Below are 11,120 nucleotides of genomic sequence, written 5' to 3'. Positions count from 1 at the left end.
ACAAAAACAATAGGGACCTCGCAGCCGTCGTAGCTCGGGCCCTAATAACAATTTCTAGAAAAACAATAGGGACCTCGCAGCGGTCACTGCTCGGGCCCTAATAATAATAATAATAATAAAAATTTCCACAAAAACAATGGGGACCTCGTAGCGGTCGCTGCTCGGGCCCTAATAATAATTTCTACATAAACAATAGGGACCTCGCCGCAGTCGCGGCTCGGGCCCCAATAATAATTTCTACACAAAGTCCATTGTGGTGACCCGCCCCCTTTTAATAAATTCAAAATGGCCGACTTCCTGTAAAACCTAGCTCATTGCTCCAAGAGACTTTTTTGTAGGTCTTGGTCTTATACATACAGTGAACCCTCGCTACTTCGCGGTTCACCTTTCGCGGGTTCAGTGCTTCGCGGGTATAAAAAATATTCGGGGGCATTGTAGTTTCGCCGAGCGGCACGACGGGGCGCTGGAGCGGTTAGACGGCCGGCGTGCGCCGAAGAAGAGCGTGGGCGAAGAGAAGAGTGGACGAAGAAGAGCACGTTCCCCCGGACACGATCGGTGGCGACGTTTCGCGCGGTTCGGACCGTACCAGAGCTCCGGCCGGCGTGCGTGGCAGTTAAGCCGTAGAGGAGCACCTTCCCCGGGCACGGGCGGTGCCAAGCGGCCCCTAAGTTTAACCGAATGGAAGCTCCGGAGGAGGAGGGCATGCTCGCGTCACAGTAAGCCGAAGAGGAGCACCTTCCCCGGGCACGGGCGGTTCCAAGCGGCCCCTAAGTTTAACCGAATGGAAGCTCCGGAGGAGGAGGGCATGCTCGCGACACAGTAAGCCGAAGAGGAGCACCTTCCCCGGGCACGGGCGGTGCCAAGCGGCCCCTAAGTTTAACCGAATGGAAGCTCCGGGGGAGGAGGGTGGGCGTGTGTCACAGTTAAGCCGAATTGGAGCACCTCTTCCGCCCGGGCACGAGCGGAGCGCGAAGCTGTCAGTTATGAATGAATAAATGAATAAATAAATAAATAAATAAAGAATGGCACCTTTCATTTCACAGGGCACACCAGACGGCGTACCAGCAGGTAAAAGTCTGAGTAATTAAATAAATACAAAAAGAATGGCTTGGGAATAAAAAAATAATACGTTTTAATAATAATTTGTTTTTTTTGTTATAACATGAATTTCACTCTCTCTCTCCCCGTATATATATATATATATATATATATATATTTATATATTTATTATATATATTGTATTTTTTTTTTAAGCATTTTTGAAGGTGCGCCGCTACTTCGCGGATTTTCAGTTTTCGCGGGTGGTCTCGGTCCCCATTAACCGCGATAACCGAGGGTTCACTGTACTCCATAAAATTTACAAAAAGCGAGGTGAAACACTCAACCAGGGCTGCTCTGCATGTTGTGCTGTGCCACCTGGAACAACAGCGGAGCTATGCAAGGATGCTCTTTGTGGACTACAGCTCGGCATTCAACACGATCATCCCAGACATCCTCGTCGCCAAACTGGACACTCTCGGCCTCCCTGCCCTCACACGCATCTGGATTAAGGACTTTCTGACCAACAGACCCCAGACTGTGTTGCTCGGCCCCTACACGTCCTCCACCCTCATGCTGAGCACCGGTTCCCCCCAAGGATGCGTGCTGAGCCCTCTCCTGTACGCCCTCTACACCTACGACTGCAGCCCGGCCCACGGCAACAACACCATCGTCAAGTTTGCTGATGACACGACAGTGGTCGGTCTGATCTCGGAAGGTGACGAGACAGCCTATAGAGAGGAGGTAGGGAGACTGACAACTTGGTGCAAGGACAACAGACTGCACCTTAACTCTGCTAAAACAAAGGAGATTGTCGTCGACTTCAGGAGGAACAAGACGCTGCCGCCCCCCCTCTGCATCGAAGGCGTGTGTGTGGAGAGGGTCCACACGTTCAAGTTCCTGGGAGTACAGATCTCCGATGACCTTTCTTGGAGTCACAACACCACAGCAGTGGTAAAGAAGGTCCGCCAACGTCTGCACTTCCTGAGAGTCCTCAGGAAATTCAACCTGGACAGGAAGCTGCTGCTGGCCTTCTACCACTCGTCCATCGAGAGCCTGCTGACGTACTGTGTCTCCACCTGGTACAGCGGCTGCACTGAGGCGGACAGAGTGAGGCTCCAGAGGACAGTCAAAACAGCGCAAAGGATTATTGGCTGCCCTCTCCCCTCGCTGTCGGACATCTACACCGCCCGGTGCCTCAGAAGGGCTCTCAACATCGTCAAAGACAATACCCACCCAAACTCACACCTGTTCGACCTGTTGCCCTCTGGCAGGCGCTACAGATGCATCAAATCAAGGACCAATAGACTGAGAAACAGTTTCTTTCCGAGAGCCATCTCCATACTGAACTCTCACACACACACACGAGACCACCCTAACCTTGCAAAACAGCATTGTGATGTGTTTCTATATGCCCTATTCAGTACTGAATTCCATTGCACTGTCGTATTTATTTATCTAATTTATATATTGTCTGTATTATTGTTGTATTGCACTGGAGAGGGGAGCCCTCTAATCTCGTTGCACACTTGAGTACAATGACAATAAAGGGATTTCTATTTCTATTCTATTCTTTTTTTAACTTTTCTCGAGGGCCATGGCGAGCCATTTCAAAAAAGCTGCACAACTAACGTATAAAATATTGATAAATTTGCTCTGCCTGATGTGTGTGTAAAGTTTCACGAGTTGTCGTTCATATTTAGAACCTCATAATCAGCGTTGTTTTATTGCCGAACAGTGCAATGCCACTCCCACAACTTTTCACGAAAAAGGATGAATTTCGTATTGTGACATCCTCATGGCCGAAACAGTCATCCGAGCATATATGAGGGCGACCTTGTTGAGTTGCACGGAGAAAAACATCCAAGAAAATAACTTGTATTAGCTTTTACCAGTTGGTGGCGCTACTACTACGATGAAAAATAAGTTGGTAGATGTCTTCAGGGCTGAAGTATCCTCAAATGTGTACAACTTCGAGAAGATAGGATCATCTGAGTCATGTTGCCGGAGCTTTTGTTGCCACAAAGTACAATCGGATTTTTCAGCACCGTAATAGCCACGCCTTTTGCCAAAACGTCACAAAATTCGGCACAGAGTAAGATCATTGTCTTGAGTCTTTTCTGACTAATTTTCAGTCGGATTCGTCAAAAGGGCACCGTGCAGTACGTGAAAATTAAAATAAAAACAAATTTTTGATTCCACTTGGCGGCGCTGTGTGTATAACAAAATAATAACATTAAGATGTCTTCAGGTCGGGACGTTTTATTTACAGGTGAAGGTTTGGATTTTTAGGAGCATGTGCAGGGGCGTTATTAAGCATTCATTTATTTGTATTAGGTTCATTTTGTCTTCTTATTATTGATATTTGACTGATTCATTAAAAGCAGACAATTATGTTTTAGGTTAATTTTTTACCTGACATGTTTCGGCGAGTCTTTCGCCTTCTTCAGAGTGTCGCATGATGGTGTCTTGAGACCCGTCTTTATCAGCTGATGTTCCATGAGGGTGTGACTTACCTGTCAAAAAAATGAAAAATCAGAGCAGTAAAAGAACAAGCACAACATGAACATTACAAATCAGCAATCACTGACCACTGCAAAAGGGAAAACCACATCATGGACCGGGAGAAGGGCAGGGTCATCCGCACCGAAGAGAACAAACAACAGCGCTGGATCAGAGAGGCCATTGAGATCTGCAAGCGAGGCATAAAAACCATGAACAGAGACAAGGGAGCCTTCATCCTCTCTACCACCTGGAGCAGCATCTTGGCGGAGTGAACGGACAGCGGGGGGCGTGACTTGCCTTCATTCTTGTGACAGGTAAGTCACGCCCTCATGGAACATCAGCTGATAAAGACGGGCCACAAGACACCATCATGTGACACTCTGAAGAAGGCGAAAGACTTTTGTATTGTGACATCCTCAAGGCCGAAACACTCATCCGATCAAAAATAAGTTGGCAGCCGTCTTCAGGGCCTGAATATCCTCAAATGTGAAAAATTTCGAGAAGATGGATCATCTGAATCATTTTGCAGGAACTTTTGTTGCCACGGAGAATAATCAGACTCTGCGGCACCGTAATAGCCACGCCCTTCGAAGGAAAGTCACAAAAATAGGGATAGAGTAAGATCAATGTCTTGAGTCTTTTCTAGCCAATTTTCAATCGGATTCGTTAAAAGGGCACCGTGCAGGACGTCAAAATGTAAAAAATGATATTGATTGGCGCAAGGTGTATAACAGAATATAAACATATAGATGTCTTCAGGTACCGACTCTTGATGTACATGTGAAGTTTTGGATTTTTAGCAGCATGTGCAAGAGAGTTATTAAGCATTTTGTCCATTGCGGCGAAGGAAATCTTAAGTGAAAACTTCGAAGCCCCGCCCCCGTCATATAGTATTTCGGAAACAAAAAATTTTAGCCCCAGTGTTTGTCCCAGGTCTTAAGATGCTACAGACAGAATTTTAAGGCAATCAGATGAAGCCTTTAGGATCAGGGTGCAAAAGAATGACCCCTGTAAACATGCAAAAAAGGGCAAAAGTCGGACTTTCAAAAATTCATAACTCACTTCCTGTTCATATTAGACGTTAAAATATCAAATTTTTCGCCATGCCCGATGAGACTGCCAAGTTTGGTGAATTTTTGTGCATGTTTCGGGGGTCAAAAATGCAATCGAACAATCGGAAAAATAATAATAATAATAATTTCTACAAAAACAACAGGGACTTCGCAGCGGTCGCTGCTCAGGCCCTAATAATAATAATAATAATAATAAAAGTATTAATATTTTCTACAAAAACAATAGGGACCTCGCAGCCGTCGCAGCTCGGGCCCTAATAACAATTTCTAGAAAAACAATAGGGACCTCGCAGCGGTCACTGCTCGGGCCCTAATAATAATAATAATAATAATTTCCACAAAAACAATGGGGACCTCGTAGCGGTCGCTGCTCGGGCCCTAATAATAATTTCTACATAAACAATAGGGACCTCGCCGCGGTCGCTGCTCGGGCCCCAATAATAATTTCTACACAAAGTCCATTGTGGTGACCCGCCCCTTTTAAGTAAATTCAAAATGGCCGACTTCCTGTAAAACCTAGCTCATTGCTCCAAGAGACTTTTTTGTAGGTCTTGGTCTTATACATACAGTGAACCCTCGCTACTTCGCGGTTCACCTTTCGCGGGTTCAGTGCTTCGCGGGTATAAAAAATATTCGGGGGCATTGTAGTTTCGCCGAGCGGCACGACGGGCGCTGGAGCGGTTAGACGGCCGGCGTGCGCCGAAGAAGAGCGTGGGCGAAGAGGAGAGTGGACGAAGAAGAGCACGTTCCCCCGGACACGATCGGTGGCGACGTTTCGCGCGGTTCGGACCGTACCAGAGCTCCGGCCGGCGTGCGTGGCAGTTAAGCCGTAGAGGAGCACCTTCCCCGGGCACGGGCGGTGCCAAGCGGCCCCTAAGTTTAACCGAATGGAAGCTCCGGAGGAGGAGGGCATGCTCGCGTCACAGTAAGCCGAAGAGGAGCACCTTCCCCGGGCACGGGCGGTTCCAAGCGGCCCCTAAGTTTAACCAAATGGAAGCTCCGGAGGAGGAGGGCATGCTCGCGTTACAGTAAGCCGAAGAGGAGCACCTTCGCCGGGCACGGGCGGTTCCAAGCGGCCCCTAAGTTTAACCGAATGGAAGCTCCGGAGGAGGCGGGCATGCTCGCGTCACAGTAAGCCGAAGAGGAGCACCTTCCCCGGGCACGGGCGGTGCCAAGCGGCCCCTAAGTTTAACCGAATGGAAGCTCCGGGGGAGGAGGGTGGGCGTGTGTCACAGTTAAGCCGAATTGGAGCACCTCTTCCGCCCGGGCACGAGCGGAGCGCGAAGCTGTCAGTTATGAATGAATAAATGAATAAATAAATAAATAAATAAAGAATGGCACATTTCATTTCACAGGGCACACCAGACGGCGTACCAGCAGGTAAAAGTCTGAGTAATTAAATAAATACAAAAAGAATGGCTGGGGAATAAAAAAATAATACGTTTTAATAATAATTTGTTTTTTTTGTTATAACATGAATTTCACTCTCTCTCTCCCCGTATATATATATATATATATATATATATATATATATATATATATATATATATATATATTTATATATTTATTATATATATTGTATTTTTTTTTTAAGCATTTTTGAAGGTGCGCCGCTACTTCGCGGATTTTCAGTTTTCGCGGGTGGTCTCGGTCCCCATTAACCGCGATAACCGAGGGTTCACTGTACTCCATAAAATTTACAAAAAGCGAGGTGAAACACTCAACCAGGGCTGCTCTGCATGTTGTGCTGTGCCACCTGGAACAACAGCGGAGCTATGCAAGGATGCTCTTTGTGGACTACAGCTCGGCATTCAACACGATCATCCCAGACATCCTCGTCGCCAAACTGGACACTCTCGGCCTCCCTGCCCTCACACGCATCTGGATTAAGGACTTTATGACCAACAGACCCCAGACTGTGTTGCTCGGCCCCTACACGTCCTCCACCCTCATGCTGAGCACCGGTTCCCCCCAAGGATGCGTGCTGAGCCCTCTCCTGTACGCCCTCTACACCTACGACTGCAGCCCGGCCCACGGCAACAACACCATCGTCAAGTTTGCTGATGACACGACAGTGGTCGGTCTGATCTCGGAAGGTGACGAGACAGCCTATAGAGAGGAGGTAGGGAGACTGACAACTTGGTGCAAGGACAACAGACTGCACCTTAACTCTGCTAAAACAAAGGAGATTGTCGTCGACTTCAGGAGGAACAAGACGCTGCCGCCCCCCCTCTGCATCGAAGGCGTGTGTGTGGAGAGGGTCCACACGTTCAAGTTCCTGGGAGTACAGATCTCCGATGACCTTTCTTGGAGTCACAACACCACAGCAGTGGTAAAGAAGGTCCGCCAACGTCTGCACTTCCTGAGAGTCCTCAGGAAATTCAACCTGGACAGGAAGCTGCTGCTGGCCTTCTACCACTCGTCCATCGAGAGCCTGCTGACGTACTGTGTCTCCACCTGGTACAGCGGCTGCACTGAGGCGGACAGAGTGAGGCTCCAGAGGACAGTCAAAACAGCGCAAAGGATTATTGGCTGCCCTCTCCCCTCGCTGTCGGACATCTACACCGCCCGGTGCCTCAGAAGGGCTCTCAACATCGTCAAAGACAATACCCACCCAAACTCACACCTGTTCGACCTGTTGCCCTCTGGCAGGCGCTACAGATGCATCAAATCAAGGACCAATAGACTGAGAAACAGTTTCTTTCCGAGAGCCATCTCCATACTGAACTCTCACACACACACGAGACCACCCTAACCTTGCAAAACAGCATTGTGATGTGTTTCTATATGCCCTATTCAGTACTGAATTCCATTGCACTGTCGTATTTATTTATCTAATTTATATATTGTCTGTATTATTGTTGTATTGCACTGGAGAGGGGAGCCCTCTAATCTCGTTGCACACTTGAGTACAATGACAATAAAGGGATTTCTATTTCTATTCTATTCTTTTTTTAACTTTTCTCGAGGGCCATGGCGAGCCATTTCAAAAAAGCTGCACAACTAACGTATAAAATATTGATAAATTTGCTCTGCCTGATGTGTGTGTAAAGTTTCACGAGTTGTCGTTCATATTTAGAACCTCATAATCAGCGTTGTTTTATTGCCGAACAGTGCAATGCCACTCCCACAACTTTTCACGAAAAAGGATGAATTTCGTATTGTGACATCCTCATGGCCGAAACAGTCATCCGAGCATATATGAGGGCGACCTTGTTGAGTTGCACGGAGAAAAACATCCAAGAAAATAACTTGTATTAGCTTTTACCAGTTGGTGGCGCTACTACTACGATGAAAAATAAGTTGGTAGATGTCTTCAGGGCTGAAGTATCCTCAAATGTGTACAACTTCGAGAAGATAGGATCATCTGAGTCATGTTGCCGGAGCTTTTGTTGCCACAAAGTACAATCGGATTTTTCAGCACCGTAATAGCCACGCCTTTTGCCAAAACGTCACAAAATTCGGCACAGAGTAAGATCATTGTCTTGAGTCTTTTCTGACTAATTTTCAGTCGGATTCGTCAAAAGGGCACCGTGCAGTACGTGAAAATTAAAATAAAAACAAATTTTTGATTCCACTTGGCGGCGCTGTGTGTATAACAAAATAATAACATTAAGATGTCTTCAGGTCGGGACGTTTTATTTACAGGTGAAGGTTTGGATTTTTAGGAGCATGTGCAGGGGCGTTATTAAGCATTCATTTATTTGTATTAGGTTCATTTTGTCTTCTTATTATTGATATTTGACTGATTCATTAAAAGCAGACAATTATGTTTTAGGTTAATTTTTTACCTGACATGTTTCGGCGAGTCTTTCGCCTTCTTCAGAGTGTCGCATGATGGTGTCTTGAGACCCGTCTTTATCAGCTGATGTTCCATGAGGGTGTGACTTACCTGTCAAAAAAATGAAAAATCAGAGCAGTAAAAGAACAAGCACAACATGAACATTACAAATCAGCAATCACTGACCACTGCAAAAGGGAAAACCACATCATGGACCGGGAGAAGGGCAGGGTCATCCGCACCGAAGAGAACAAACAACAGCGCTGGATCAGAGAGGCCATTGAGATCTGCAAGCGAGGCATAAAAACCATGAACAGAGACAAGGGAGCCTTCATCCTCTCTACCACCTGGAGCAGCATCTTGGCGGAGTGAACGGACAGCGGGGGGCGTGACTTGCCTTCATTCTTGTGACAGGTAAGTCACGCCCTCATGGAACATCAGCTGATAAAGACGGGCCACAAGACACCATCATGTGACACTCTGAAGAAGGCGAAAGACTTTCGTATTGTGACATCCTCAAGGCCTAAACACTCATCCGATCAAAAATAAGTTGGCAGCCGTCTTCAGGGCCTGAATATCCTCAAATGTGAAAAATTTCGAGAAGATGGATCATCTGAATCATTTTGCAGGAACTTTTGTTGCCACGGAGAATAATCAGACTCTGCGGCACCGTAATAGCCACGCCCTTCGAAGGAAAGTCACAAAAATAGGGATAGAGTAAGATCAATGTCTTGAGTCTTTTCTAGCCAATTTTCAATCGGATTCGTTAAAAGGGCACCGTGCAGGACGTCAAAATGTAAAAAATGATATTGATTGGCGCAAGGTGTATAACAGAATATAAACATATAGATGTCTTCAGGTACCGACTCTTGATGTACATGTGAAGTTTTGGATTTTTAGCAGCATGTGCAAGAGAGTTATTAAGCATTTTGTCCATTGCGGCGAAGGAAATCTTAAGTGAAAACTTCGAAGCCCCGCCCCCGTCATATAGTATTTCGGAAACAAAAAATTTTAGCCCCAGTGTTTGTCCCAGGTCTTAAGATGCTACAGACAGAATTTTAAGGCAATCAGATGAAGCCTTTAGGATCAGGGTGCAAAAGAATGACCCCTGTAAACATGCAAAAAAGGGCAAAAGTCGGACTTTCAAAAATTCATAACTCACTTCCTGTTCATATTAGACGTTAAAATATCAAATTTTTCGCCATGCCCGATGAGACTGCCAAGTTTGGTGAATTTTTGTGCATGTTTCGGGGGTCAAAAATGCAATCGAACAATCGGAAAAATAATAATAATAATAATTTCTACAAAAACAACAGGGACTTCGCAGCGGTCGCTGCTCAGGCCCTAATAATAATAATAATAATAAAAGTATTAATATTTTCTACAAAAACAATAGGGACCTCGCAGCCGTCGCAGCTCGGGCCCTAATAACAATTTCTAGAAAAACAATAGGGACCTCGCAGCGGTCACTGCTCGGGCCCTAATAATAATAATAATAATAATTTCCACAAAAACAATGGGGACCTCGTAGCGGTCGCTGCTCGGGCCCTAATAATAATTTCTACATAAACAATAGGGACCTCGCCGCGGTCGCTGCTCGGGCCCCAATAATAATTTCTACACAAAGTCCATTGTGGTGACCCGCCCCTTTTAAGTAAATTCAAAATGGCCGACTTCCTGTAAAACCTAGCTCATTGCTCCAAGAGACTTTTTTGTAGGTCTTGGTCTTATACATACAGTGAACCCTCGCTACTTCGCGGTTCACCTTTCGCGGGTTCAGTGCTTCGCGGGTATAAAAAATATTCGGGGGCATTGTAGTTTCGCCGAGCGCTGGAGCGGTTAGACGGCCGGCGTGCGCCGAAGAAGAGCGTGGGCGAAGAGGAGAGTGGACGAAGAAGAGCACGTTCCCCCGGACACGATCGGTGGCGACGTTTCGCGCGGTTCGGACCGTACCAGAGCTCCGGCCGGCGTGCGTGGCAGTTAAGCCGTAGAGGAGCACCTTCCCCGGGCACGGGCGGTGCCAAGCGGCCCCTAAGTTTAACCGAATGGAAGCTCCGGAGGAGGAGGGCATGCTCGCGTCACAGTAAGCCGAAGAGGAGCACCTTCCCCGGGCACGGGCGGTTCCAAGCGGCCCCTAAGTTTAACCAAATGGAAGCTCCGGAGGAGGAGGGCATGCTCGCGTTACAGTAAGCCGAAGAGGAGCACCTTCGCCGGGCACGGGCGGTTCCAAGCGGCCCCTAAGTTTAACCGAATGGAAGCTCCGGAGGAGGCGGGCATGCTCGCGTCACAGTAAGCCGAAGAGGAGCACCTTCCCCGGGCACGGGCGGTGCCAAGCGGCCCCTAAGTTTAACCGAATGGAAGCTCCGGGGGAGGAGGGTGGGCGTGTGTCACAGTTAAGCCGAATTGGAGCACCTCTTCCGCCCGGGCACGAGCGGAGCGCGAAGCTGTCAGTTATGAATGAATAAATGAATAAATAAATAAATAAAGAATGGCACATTTCATTTCACAGGGCACACCAGACGGCGTACCAGCAGGTAAAAGTCTGAGTAATTAAATAAATACAAAAAGAATGGCTGGGGAATAAAAAAATAATACGTTTTAATAATAATTTGTTTTTTTTGTTATAACATGAATTTCACTCTCTCTCTCCCCGTATATATATATATATATATATATATATATATATATATATATATATATTTATATATTTATTATATATATTG

Source organism: Idiotropiscis lumnitzeri, unplaced genomic scaffold (genome assembly GCF_059441095.1).
Source record: "Idiotropiscis lumnitzeri isolate Australia: NSW breed Sydney's pygmy pipehorse unplaced genomic scaffold, RoL_Ilum_1.0 HiC_scaffold_25, whole genome shotgun sequence".
Lineage (NCBI taxonomy): Eukaryota > Metazoa > Chordata > Actinopteri > Syngnathiformes > Syngnathidae > Idiotropiscis > Idiotropiscis lumnitzeri.
Note: the sequence above shows the minus strand (reverse complement) of the source record.